The following is a 13,579-nucleotide window of genomic DNA, read 5'->3' on the forward strand; positions in this document are numbered from 1 at the left end:
ATAATTTTTTCTAAATAAAAATTGGAAATTTGCTTTTGAATTGAAAATGTTCTTCGCTTTGTGTGAAACAGTCCTAAATAAGCTTACTATGGGAACCTCAGGAATTCCTTTTTTAATATTTTTTAACTGAGGAAAAGTTCGGAAGTTATTTTTAAAGAACATGAAAAAAAAATCTGGGTTGGCCCCTTTTTCCATCCTTCAAACAAAAGAACCCATATTAAATAGATTTGTGTGTAAACACGAATCTCACTGCATGAATTATCTGTGTATTTGAAGCCAAGAACAGCTTAGTATCATTTCTGTGAACTGCATTTTCCTCTATTAATTAATGTCAAATAATCATTTCTGATACACAATTTAGCAACTTTATGGACTTTCAGCATCACTAATTGCCACAATGATATGAGCCCACAGGCCCTACTGGGAGGGAGCGGACAGCAAATAAAATGCTAAGCCTTGGTCACCTCCTTACCCATACCTGGTCAGTTTGAAACTTTATTTTGAAATTACTAATCTTTTTTGCTGTTGTCCTTTACTTTTTAAGAGAACAAACTTTCATAGGCAAAGCACTACCAATGTGCACTGTATTAAGAATACTGTGTTAGTGTTTATCCTAAAGCTCGACCACCACAGACACTGAGTTAACCATCCTAGAGGAGCACGACTAAGAGTCTCCATTCCCTATTCTTTCTGTTGTTCAAACGAGTCCAATAAAATCTACTTGCCATTTCTCTCCTCTGCGGGACAAGACACCTGAGGATGGTCCTCCTCAGCTCCAAGGGACATGTATTCCATCTAATAATGTCTTTGATTAAAGAGAGGGGAGGGGTGGGAAGGAAAACAATGCCTAAACAGCATGGTTGATCAGCAATGGTTTCTGTGAAAGATCTTGATCAACAAGGGGAAATGTGGAAGAATTCTGATCTAAAATGGAACTTGAGGGGGCACCTAGGTGGCTCGCTTGGTTAAGTGTTTGACTCTTGGTTTCAGCTCAGGTCATGATCTCAGGGTCGTGAGATCAAGCCCCACACATCAGGCCCATACTCAGTGCAGTTCTGCTTGGGAATCTCTCTCTCCCTCTCCCCCCCACCCCTCCCCCCACTTGTGCTTGTACTCTCTCAAATGAATAAATCCTTTTTTTAAAAAAAGATTTTATTTATTTATTTATTTGAGAGAGAGAGAGAGAGAGAGAGAGAACACAAGCAGAGAGAGGGAGAAGCAGGCTCCCCGCTGAGCAAGGAGACGATGTGGAACTGGATCCCATGACCCTGGGATCATGACCTAAGCCGAAGGCAGATATTTAACTGACTAAGCCACCCAAGCATCCCATAAATAAAATCTTTAAAATGGAACTTGAGGATACGAAATGGAAAAATCTTGTGCATGTGCCCTTAGAGGTATGGAAATTTAAGAATCAAGGACTGATTTCCATTAAATGTGTGATTTAGAGAAGACTGAGACTTACCTCCTAACCAATGAATGTCCTCCCAAGAATCTCTCCCAATCTTCAACAAACTTACTGCTTGGCCTCTGGCCGGACTTCCCCCTCTTTGCATTCTAGCTGGACTTTCCCCCATTTGCATATAAGTACACCCCACCTAAAACCCTCAAAAGACTCACATGTAGCCTGCTACAACAAGCATTTCCCAAGCTGCAATTCCTCTGCTATTCCCAAATAAACTCAGTTGCTGGTATTAAACAACAACAACAACAACAACAACACTACCAATGACAGCTTAGGTTTGAATCCCAATTTCACCTCTAATTAGCTAATAAAAGCAGGTGAGGATCACTGGGCAAGTCAACTGAACCTCTCAGTGCCTTTGTTTCCCCATATCTAAAATGATAACATAACAGCAGCTACTTAATAAATTTCTTTTGAGAACTATGTGGATTATTATGAGAAGAGCTTAGAACACTACCTGGCACATGATAAGCACAATACCCATGTTAGCAATTATAAAGATCTTTCAGTTCCAAGGACTTTCTACTCCACTCGTACTATGGTTGAAACAGGATCTATATTGATAACACTTGTTTCCAGATCCATGTCTCTACACTGAAACCCCGCTGATGATTGTTCTATAACTAAGAAATGTAATTAAATATAAGCAAACTACACTTAATTAAACAGATGACTTAAACATATACCTCTTTATTTAAGTTCATATCCTCGTTTCTACCTGTATGGGGTTGCATCATGATTATTAATATCTGGTAATATAGTGATATTATTTAATTAATTTATTTATTTTAAAGATTTTCTTTTTCAATGATCTCCACATCCAACGAGGGGCTCAAACTCACAACCCCAAGACCAAGAATCATGTGCTCCGCCAACTGAGCTAGCCAGGCACCCCTATAACGATATTACTTTAAATAAGACAAATTTATATATTTAGTAACACTGACACAGAAGTTATATGTACATATATAGGCAGCTGTAATGTTAAAAATGTTCTGTGAATAAAACAAAAAAAAAAACATTAACTGACATGTTGCTCTATATAATGAGAAAAAATAAAGTAGGATATTTCTAACTCAATTTTCTTCACATCTTTGATTTACATCTTTTGAGCATTTTCTTCTGACAAAGCTCATTTTGCAGTATCTGATGGGATCAGTTAATCAAAACTTCCTTTTTTTGAGATCAGAATCATTTTTCCTACTTAACTAGTCTAGGAAGAGGCACAAAACGTCTTTGCAACTGTTACAAGATTCAATTAAAAGCAGATGAGTTGAAAGACACAATTGTTTCACTATATACATTACGGCCTAAGAAATAAAATTTGAATACTTTGAAAATAGAAAGTGGTTTCCTTTCAATCAGAGAATTTAGACACACTCAGAACATACTTCACATTCTGAAGCAAAGAATTTATCCAGGGTTTAAATTGATACAACACATGTAAAGGCCAAGAAACATGTCTTGCCAAAAGGAATAGTAAATGTTTGTTTTTCCTTTTCTCTCTCTATCCCTCAAGGTAACCTATATTTATCTCTGCTTCAAATCACTGTGAAAACTTTAACTACCTCATGAAACCTCAATGTGTTATATAAACAAATGATCAGGTATATTATTTTCATAACCAGGCCTTGTAATTTAGTAGGAAATAGGACCCTTAATCAACAGAGGCCTCAGTAAAAAATAATGACTTAATTAAATGAAACACTGAAGGAGAAGTACCACAATAAGCCAAAGATACCAAACGTACTGGAATAAATAAGTAATAAATAAATGCCTCTTATTTTCTATCCCTAAAATAATAACAAAGGGTCAAGAAGTAAGTGTACAGCTCCTGGTGTGGCAGGCCTACACTCGAGGGACAGGGACTCAGAGACTCGAGGACTGGATGGCAGCATGTCTGTGGAGACTGTGGCCAGCACAGCAGACAGCTTTTATTAGGCTCTGAGGTTGAACAGCTTTGGTGATAAGCCACCATGGTGTGAAAGGAGAAAGGTTTTTGATTTTTTCGTTGGTTTTTATTTTTTCCTCTTAAAAATAAGGAAGAAAAAAATCATAAGATGGGAAATAGATAAACAGGGTTTATCTATTATGGTTTAAAGCAATGTGCACTGGCATTTAGGATATGTTAAAATACAAATACATTTAAAAAATAACAGCAGCATTTTACAAAAGGTTTATATTTTCAAAAGATAACTTAAAGAGAAAGTCTGAACCTGACCCTGACATATCATGTAAATATGTCAGTGAACAAGTTCAAAGAAGTAATAACATACATGTAAGACAATAAAGATTTAATGAAAATTTGTGTGTATTTTGAAGTGGTAGCAACATTAAACAACTAATGTCTACATTTGAGAAAATCTTAAGTGTTTCAAAGCATCTAGTTGCAAAGAAAACTCTATATTCCACTAGGTTAATAAAAAATCTATTATTGTATATTAATAACGCTCATGAAACAAGCCTAATTTGTCTAACATATGTTTAATTTAAGTCAAAGGAATTTTACATTTCTGTTCTATTCAAATATAATAGCACAAGTAACAAAAATACAGTTTCAAAACACGTTCGTTCAAAACTATCGTCTATTTTCACACTGTCTTATTATTACCTATGAAACAAAAATTTGTCTTCTGGACTGTAATAAAACTGCCATATAAAAGGAAGAATTAGAACTCTAGATCAAATCTTTTTTTTTTTTTTTTTTTTATTTGCCAGAGAGAGAGAGAGAGCACAAACAGAGGGAGAAACAGGTAGAGGGAGAAGCAGGCTCCCCGCTGAGCAGGGAGCCCAACAAGGGCTCAATCTCAGGATCCTGGGATCATGACCTGAGCCTAAGGCAGTCGCCAAGCGCCCCTAGATCAAATCACTCTTTGAATGACAAAGAACTGAAAGAAACTGGGAGAGCAACTGTTTTCCTTTTGCCCCTACTGTCGCTATGCTAATTTAAGTCACCAATTCAATGATTATGACACAGTTGTTTCTTTTGAAGATATTATTTTGTAGTTTAAAGTCAAGACTCAGAAGTCTTGGTACTCATATAAGGCACTGGTAGGTTTAAACTTCCCCATGCATCTTTCCACTGAAGTTCACCCTGGCTTATGACACTTCTGCCTTTTCAGTCCTTTTCACTTCTCAAGAAGTACAACAAAAACTATGCTCCAACTCTGTGATATTGAGAGGTAGCAAATTTCCAGACCTTTAGGTCAAGGCCACCAAATGTCAAGTGTATGATTTTGCTTATAAAATTTATGTAACTAGCACCAAAAAGTCAAAACTGTTAAAGCAAAGTCTTCAAATTAATCAATTCAAAACCAATTCAGTATCTTTTAAATACTTCAGAAAGAAAAAAAAAAGGCAGTGAAGGCAAACAATCCTATAGCCTGGGATACCACAAAAATCAAACTTGCATGCAGACATATATTTAAGAAATCCTTCAAAAGTGAACTACATACATGTATCATATATGGCTAAATTCCCATTAAGCCATTATTAAGTGCAAAATACATCTTATTCTCCCTTCGCTCTTTTTGGATGGGAAGGCAGGGTGTAACTAGGACAAAAAATAGATTTCCATTGACCGTAGACACCCATGAATCATTCATGCGGTAGCAAACAATGCTTAGACAACTTAATGCATGGAAGTAGGTGAAAAATCACAATCTGCAAAATTTGCTGTTAACTTCTCTGGATTTCCTCAGTTTATCTGAGTCTTAAGCTAGCCACAGAAGTCTCAATGGAAACATCTATATCCTAAGGCCAAAGAATCACAGGGAAAAAAAAAAAAAAGAAAACCTACTTTGGAAAATTTCATAAATGAATGTTTAATTTATCCTTTACATCTAGATATTGCAAACAGTGGAGAATAACATTAAATGATTTGAGCTTCAAAAGTAAACTATGAGGTGTTCAATGGAAGCAGCCTGATCTCTTTGCTATTTTATCTTCCTCAGATTCTGGCAAGGTCAACAGACTCAAATTCAACACCTACCTAGAACACAACATGTGTATCTGTCACTTTCCTTCCAAAGCGAGAGTGAATAGCATAGCTAAAAAGGCTATACTACCTTAAAACCAAATGCCATGTATTCCTGAAGTTACTATGATAGCACCTATGTGAAATTTTGCTTACTGGGGATCTTCTCCTTACAGCTAACAACTCTACTATCCAGATAAGTAAGAGCTGACAGGTTTGAACTGAAATCTGAAGGCCAATAACAACAACAACAACAACAACAACAAAACAGAAAAACACACTTTGCTAACAATCTATAAACCACTTCTCCCCATTTCCACGCACACATCTACCCATCGTACAGTCAGAAAACCATAGCTGAGAAAGCAGAGTCCACTTTTTCAGAAGATTCCCATTCTGGCGCTACCTCCCCTAAGACATGCTAACTCAAAAGATTTATACAAGTATAGACTGGTAATACTTTTAAATTTTAATGATTTCCAAAAAAACACCAGCTACACCAACAGAAGTCACTCTTAGGAACTTCCAATTTAAAAAAGGATTCTTGGGACATGTGGGTGGCTCAGTTAAGTGTCTGCCTCCCACTCAGGTCATGATCCCGGAGTCTTGGTATGGAGTGCCGCCTCGGGCTCCGCGCGCGCTCTNTATGGAGTGCCGCCTCGGGCTCTCTCTCTCTCTCTCTCAAATCTAAATAAATACATCTTTAAAACAAAAAGTATTCTCACAATAAAATGGCTCTAAACTGAAACTCAACTTTCTTACAATCTAAGAAACAGCCTTATGAATTTCATTTAAAAACATGTTTTTATAAATTGCTGTCTGCAATTCTAAATTTTGCTATATCAAAATTTAAGTGAACCAGAAAAATCAGGTCCCCCCCTATTTCTGGTATGTTTTTCAAGCAATGCATTACGCTTATCAACATCACTCTGCTTGCCTATACCTACAGAAATAGCAAGGATATGGTTCTGAACAGATTGCCTAGACTCTGTGATTACCTCAACCTGACTAAGCACAACACACCAACCCGGGGAGGGGGCGGTACGTACCTGCCCCGGAGCGCACTTTGAAAGCCTTGTGAAGGCCAGACAAACAAAACGTTTACTTAAGATTGATAGGTAGCTTTTTGTTGTCATTGCTGGTGCCTTAACCTCTACTACCATGGGCAGATTAAGACTTTTAGTAAGAAAAGACACATAATTCAGAAATCAATGCTCATTTTTTTTCTTTAAAGAAAATTCAAAAAGCCAAAATTCAGTGTGAAAACACTGAGCAAGGAAATATGGATTTAAGCTTATAGTGATATTCCTTTTCCAGTTTAATAATTTGGGGTATGAAAAGTGCTAGTTCCCACAGCACTTAGCATGGTCTAGCACAATATAAATGATTAAGAAATATTTCCAAAAGGAAGGAGAATCAGAAGGAACAGGTCATGGCCCAAAGGTAAAACGAAGGAGGGGAGTGAGAAAGGAGAGTTAAGAGTGCTGAATGAATTTAGTTTTCTGGGGAAAACTAGGCCAATCTGTTTATACTAGTGCGTACATAAAAAAGGAGGAAAGTGGAATAGTAAAAATGCTTTAAAAACTGGCCTGTCATCCAAACAGTTTCCAACTGATGGCTTTCTGTCAATAACACCCACTGCAAGGCAATTTCGACCTCCCAGTAAGCCTGAGCTCAGCAGTCCGCTCCGCTCACTAGGAGCACAGCGGCTTACCCAAGGAGGCTAGGGTTAGGATTCCAGCCCCCATAGTTAAATGACTGAGGGCATTTTGCCAACTGTCAAAATATTTGCTATTTTCCAGATCACAGTGCCTACCATGCTGACATTTCAAGGAACCACCACAAAGTAGCAATACAATTAAATGTCCGCAGATTTTGCCTAAGCAAGATATATATATTTAAATGTTCTCAATGTTTGTTTATATTAATACCGATTTTCAGTGGATAATACCCAAAGCCTCAGATCTGTAACTCAAATCAAGCTGCCCTGTCTTCATAGGAATTTACACATCTCTTAGTGAAATCAGGCAGCCAATCACACATCTCACATCTATGAATGAAGAGGGCATTCCAAACCCAACAAATATATGTCATAGCCAACATGGACATAATTTCTTTTATGTCCTGACAGGCTTAATAAAATTTTTAGTATTTAGTACACAACAACATAGTATACTAGTATTACAAGAAGTATATTACACTTTATTGTACTTTGGACAACTTCTCTCTCCATATATTAGCATCGAAGAGATTGGCTCTAACTACTGTGTGCAAACAATTCTTCACCCACCCATGCCCCACCCTGTTCTCTCGCCCCAAATCTTCTGGCATACTGAAAACAGACTTAGAAATAGAAATAAAGGGGCGCCTGGGTGGCACAGCGGTTAAGCGTCTGCCTTCGGCTCAGGGCGTGATCCCGGCATTATGGGATCAAGCCCCACATCAGGCTCCTCCACTATGAGCCTGCTTCTTCCTCTCCCACTCCCCCTATTTGTGTTCCCTCTCTCGCTGGCTGTCTCTATCTCTGTCAAATAAATAAATAAAATCTTAAAAAAAAAAAAAAGAAATAGAAATAAATACAAAGTACGTATGAGTCTACACTGAGTTCAGTTTTCCATAGTGAAGGGAAAATTACATTTCAAGGCTATATTGTCAAACAGATTTATCTAATGTTTGCTCCTGTTTTGACTATCAATTCTAAGAATATTTTACTGGCTAACTTTAAAAATGCTTAAAATGTGAGACTGGAATGGAAATACTGATGTAGCTATAGATTAAAAAGCACAATTTGGTCTGTTAAATAAATTTTGTCTTTTTAATTCAAGCTACAGAAATACCTTTCCATATACTCAAATCTGAAATTTGTATCTGTACTCATAGACACAAGCCTTTTGGAAAGCGTGAGGAAATATAATTACTCTAGTTCTCAAAGCAAAATTTTAAGATGTATTCAACAACACTGTCTTCAAGAACATTTTATCCACAATATTATACATGTAAGACTCAAAATATTTTTATATAATATGTCCTTCTCGGGGCGCCTGGGTGGCACAGCGGTTAAGCGTCTGACTTCGGCTCAGGGCGTGATCCCGGCGTTATGGGATTGAGCCCCACATCAGGATCTTCTGCTATGAGCCTGCTTCTTCCTCTCCCACTCCCCCTGCTTGTGTTCCCTCTCTCGCTGGCTGTCTCTATCTCTGTCGAATAAATAAATAAAATCTTTAAAAAAATAATAATAATAATATGTCCTTCTCAGCCCTGAAAAGAAACTAAAGAAAGCTGAAGTTCTATTTGAACCAACTCTGCTCCACCTCAAAGCCATGCCACTCCATTTCTTAAATAATTAAAAATATTTTGCCATAGATATAAATTATTATACCTTTCAAGAAAAGGGTTCTAAGTAATTCTACAGTCACTACATTTCATACAACCTGTTCTAAGAAAAATGATTCATCTACCAAGCTATAAATGCCACCTGTAAACTAAAATTTCTAGTATTTCAAGGGATAAAGAATGCTGATTCACAGTGTACCACATTTATAATGGAAAAGAAATCCAAGTGGCATTCCCCCATGCGCCTCTCCCCCTTCCCCAAAAGTCAGCACAAAATGAAAGTGCCCGAGTGGAACTTTAGTTCCAACTTTAGTGGAATTGTTTAGGTAGTCATTAAATTTGAAATGAGTTGTCGTGTTTCACAGTTTGAAATGAAGGTTAAAAGTTAGGACCTGCTAATGAAACAGAAGCAAAATAATGTTTGACTTTTAAATTAATTTTGAAGTCCTCACTATCAACATGATTTTCCTACATTACACTTACTGCCACAAATATGCTTATATTCAGGGCTATTTAGACATAAAATAGAGCTGAGTGGTTAAGATCAAGGTCTCTGGAGTGGCAAATTGCCGCTCACTTGATATGACCTTGGAAAAGTCACTTAACCTCTCTAAGCTTCAATTGCCTTATCTGTTATTCTAAAGATAACTCAAAAGCACTTACATAATGCCTGGCACACAGTAAGAAGCAATAAGTAATATCTGCTGTTATTAGTATTATCAAGCACTTATAAAATTAAATGTGAATAAGAAATAAAGTAATTTATAATATTTTACTTAAAAAAAAAAAACAACCCTAAAGGTCAGAAAGCAGATCAAAAAACAAAACATACCAAAAACAAACAAACAAACAAACCAAGAAACCAATAACAGCAATCAATAACTTGGAACATCTAAAGAAAACTGCCAAGGACACAAGGAAGTAGGTGGTCTGCTTATTCCTATAGCTATCTTTATTATTATTTTTTTAAGTGAGCTCAATGCCCAATGTGGGGCTTGAACTCACAACTGAGATCAAGAGATCAAAAGTAGCATGCTCTACCAAACTAAGCCAGTCAGGCATCCCTCCTATAGCTCTAGAATAATGAATTCAAACATCAACATAGACGGTGGGAAAATGACAAAAACATAACCCCAATCTAAAAACCAAAAACTAAGTAAGGAAGTTAAACTTTGTATCCAATGACAGGTAGTGGGAAATTTTAATTTGGTTTTCAGAGATTTTCAATTCTCTCACTCTATAAAGATATCACAAAACATATCCAATACGTTAGCATAATCCAGTAGGGAGGAAAGAAGCTCTCATATCTGCTTTAGGTCTGTCCATTAACTTGATTATAAGAACGTTCTAGGGTACTGACAAAATAAATACAGAATTGGAAGCATTCCTCTGAATTCTATCCTGATTAAGCACACTTTAGTACATAAAATATGCAACACAGAGAATTTCTCAGAACATTTAAGAGCCATATACTTTAAGTACCTGATACAAATTAATTTCATATTTAGAAGTAAGTATAAAAATGACTTCTAGTTTGTATTTATAGATGCCAAGTTCAATGACTATGAATATAAAATTCTTAATATTTACTACCCCATAATTACTTGAAACAAACACTTATTCAGTCTTTCCTATATACCAGGTGCTATCCTAAAAGTCAGGGATACCGTTTTTTTTACCAACACAAAAATAGTCTTCATGTTCACGGAGCTTATACTTTCGTTGGGAAGATTATAAAGAAATAAGAATATATCATGTGTTCATAAACATCATGATAAAAATCTATCAGGGTTGTGTGTTAAGAAGTGACTGAGAAGCTATTTCAGACTGGCTGGACAAGAAAAGCCTGCTCACTAAATTTAAAACATTTACCTCCATTTGCTGCCAAAATCGATAGCAGCTCTTCTTTTATTTATACACAAAAAGAAATGTAAACTTTTTGCCAGGCTGTGACATTATAAATCACCTCATCCAATGGGTATGTGTAAACTCTTCCCAAATATACACAGTAAACACTGATAAATAGATAAGATCACTTCACCTTCAAATTCATTTCTTTTTTTTTTTTTTTTAAGATTTTATTTATTTATTTGACAGAGAGACAACCAGCGAGAGAGGGAACACAAGCAGGGGGAGTGGGAGAGGAAGAAGCAGGCTCCCAGCAGAGGAGCCCAATGTGGGGCTGGAGCCCAATGTGGGGCTCGATCCCATAACACCAGGATCACGTCGTGAGCCAAAGGCAGACGCTTAACGACTGCGCTACCCAGGCGCCCCATACCTTCAAATTCATTTCTAACACATTCCTACAGAATTTTTATAATAAAACAGAAATGCTGACAAATATACATTGTTTCTTATTTATATTCACTTTGTTTATACATTATTTTGCTAAACTATAAATAATTTTTAAATATTTGAGTTTACTTAAAAATCCAAATATTCCAACAGAAAGGCTTAATTTTGACTCACCTGTGCCTGTACACAGTGCAGAAGATCTATAAATTTGCAGCCAAATCCGAGAGAAATCTGCAATACAAACAAACAAGCAAACATGAATAAAAAGATGCAGAATCCTCTCGGACTATTAGAGTGGATGTGATTTTTACAACCTATATACAAGGAACTCATTAATAACATCTCACCATTAAATTGCATGATAAACAAGAAGCAGACTTGTTGCATTACTTCTATTTGGTTAAAAAAATGTAAAATATGTAAGGCCACATTTCATTGTGAATTATGAGGTATCTAGTGTACAAATTCTGAGTTCCTGCCGTAATTCTTACTACACTTCCTTGTAGCTGCTTAGGTCTTGTCAGGAGCACTGAAGGCTGGGAAGAAGCAGAGACCCAAGATCCCTCTGTCCAGACTGCCCCCTCTAGGACCAGCCCAGCACCCAGCACACAGTAACACAGTGCATGGTAAATATTTGCTGAGTAAACAAATAAAATTCACATCGCAATCTCAATTTGCTGTGATTTATTGTTTACCTATAAGGAATCAAAAGGCTTGAAATTGAAATAAAAATCTAAGTCATAATTATTTAAAGAAGTTCAAAAGTGACTGAATAATTCATCTCAAAAAAAATCTTGAGTAAACTGATGCAAAAATGATGCTATTTATATTATATATGTGTGTATATATATGACCATATATATATGACCACATACATATATGACAATCTTAACAATTTGTAAGAGCAGATGTAGATACCGAAGAAATGAACACTTTCAATCATGAGGGCAGTTGCTCAACAAATTTCTTCTGGATGTATGTCTTTGAGAACAAAGAGTTTAACTCCAAAGACCCTGTAGCATTTTTTGTCATCTACATAAGAATCACTTCCACTGCACTAAAGAAGTTTGTTTCCATGATGTACAGTGAGGAATACAAACAACAAATATGTGCTTATGCTATTTTCTGTGTATTAATGTTTACTACTTTAATCTGAAGAGTTCTAAAAGGGAGGGAAATAGAAAAAATTCCATTTTGAGTTTTACCAGGACCTGATCGGTCTGGAGATCATCAAATGTAATGAAATGCAGCTAGGGTATTAGTCAGATATGATTCATGAAAAACAAAAGAAAATCTGTATGCAAATAAGAAGTTATCACAGTAAGTAAAACGAATGGATTCTCAAGTGGCAGTGAGGAGTGCGCAATAAACTGTTATGTAATAGGAGTCATCAATTCTTTCAGGCTCTACTGGGGTAAATATATTCATTATGCTGGCCTACTTAAGCCCATTATAATTCTATACCAAAAACTACTTTGCTCAAGGACATCACACTATGCAACAATCAAGAGCTAAAAGTTGTGATTATTAGTAGGAGTGATGATATTAAACTATTACTGCTTCATCTATATTATTCAGTAAGTTTTCACTAACATGCTAAGATGACATGAGGAGAAAGTGCCAATGCATCCACGCTGAAGAAAGATATATGAGACATAAAGGTGTGGATAATTTCCACAGTACAAAATGATATCTTAGTGTAACATTTTAAATAAGAAGTATTAATAAAGTCCTTACAAACAAAGAATTACAAAATGTTTTAGAAGTTACTAATGGGGGGCATCTGGGTGCCTCAGTCGTTAAGCCTCTGCCTTCGGCTCAGGGCGTGATGCTGGAGTCCTGGAATCGAGCCCCACGTCAGGCTCCTCCGCTGGGAGCCTGCTTCTTCCTCTCCCACTCCCCCTGCCTGTGTTCCCTCTCTTGCTGGCTATCTCTCTCTGTCAAATAAATAATAAAAAATTTAAAAAATCGTAAAAAAAATTTTTTTAAAAAGTTACTAATGGAAAATCTCTGCCATTTGAACCAGTAGGATGGGCAGTAACAACTCCAAAACAAAGCAGTATCCCTCTACTCTTCCATCAGTCCGGACAATTTCCACCAAGTTCCTTCAGGAGTGCGTTTCAAGGGAGGGAGAGGGGAAGAAGTCTACCCTAGTCCTAGCAGACTGACACAAGGAAAGCAGGAAACTTGCAAGAAATGGCAGAGGGATACAGGTCACCTTCTTCTTTCTTACTTCTAGGGCCATTTCCACGGTATGAACTAGAAAGATAAACCGCCTCTCCACAAAGCAATGGGTCACTATTAGAAGGCAGCACTGAGGGGCACCTTAAGGCCGCTTAAGCATCCGATTCTTGGTTTGGGCCTCAGGTCATGATCTCAGGGTGGGGAGATGGCTCAGCTCTCAGCGTGGAGTCTGCCTGAGACTCTCTTGGGACTCTCTCCCTCTGCTCACTCCCCCTCCTGCATTCTTTCTCTAAAATAAGTAAATAAATCTTAAAAAAAAAAAAAAA

At 36.8% G+C, this 13,579-nt stretch overlaps 1 protein-coding gene across 4 annotated transcripts in view; it reads right to left on the minus strand.

The window, feature by feature from the left end:
* Positions 1-13,579, minus strand: part of NCOA2 (nuclear receptor coactivator 2) — a 286,067-nt gene that overhangs the window by 178,449 nt on the left and 94,039 nt on the right. For 2 of the 4 annotated variants that reach the window (XM_034668162.1, XM_019798933.2), the window contains exon 2: positions 11,244-11,300. The gene's annotated coding sequence lies outside the window, so the exon portion shown is untranslated. Of the gene's footprint in view, positions 1-11,243; positions 11,302-13,579 lie in introns of all 4 variants that reach the window. The other 2 variants (XM_034668163.1, XM_034668161.1) reach the window with 1 other exon arrangement.

Source organism: Ailuropoda melanoleuca, chromosome 9 (assembly GCF_002007445.2).
Source record: "Ailuropoda melanoleuca isolate Jingjing chromosome 9, ASM200744v2, whole genome shotgun sequence".
NCBI lineage: Eukaryota > Metazoa > Chordata > Mammalia > Carnivora > Ursidae > Ailuropoda > Ailuropoda melanoleuca.